Genomic DNA, 400 nt, shown 5'->3' on the forward strand with positions numbered 1-400 from the left:
GGTTTACACATCTAATTGACACGACCTCCCCAAAGTTTTTAGTCTTATTCCCAGACCAAAACAAAAAAAAATTCTAATAAAAAAAAAATAAAACACCTAGCAACCAAAATAAAAACAATTGAATGCAGAACAACAAAAATTTAACTAACAAAACAAAAATTCAAAACAAAGTCAATCCATTTTTTTTATTTTTATTTATTCTCCTTTTTCTTTCTCATTTGTGTTTTATTGTAAATCAACCCTATAAAATAGCTACGCATACATTGTGCGCATGCATTTCGCAACGCTACGCTGTATGTGTGTGTGCATGTGTGCGCTCTACACTACCCAGCGGGACTTTCAGCGCTGAGGGAATCGATTCCCTCAGCGCTGAATGGTAATGCCTAGCGCTGATTATTCA

The sequence above is a fragment of the Teleopsis dalmanni genome, chromosome X (genome assembly GCF_002237135.1).
Source record: "Teleopsis dalmanni isolate 2A chromosome X, ASM223713v2, whole genome shotgun sequence".
In the NCBI taxonomy this organism is placed as follows: domain Eukaryota; kingdom Metazoa; phylum Arthropoda; class Insecta; order Diptera; family Diopsidae; genus Teleopsis; species Teleopsis dalmanni.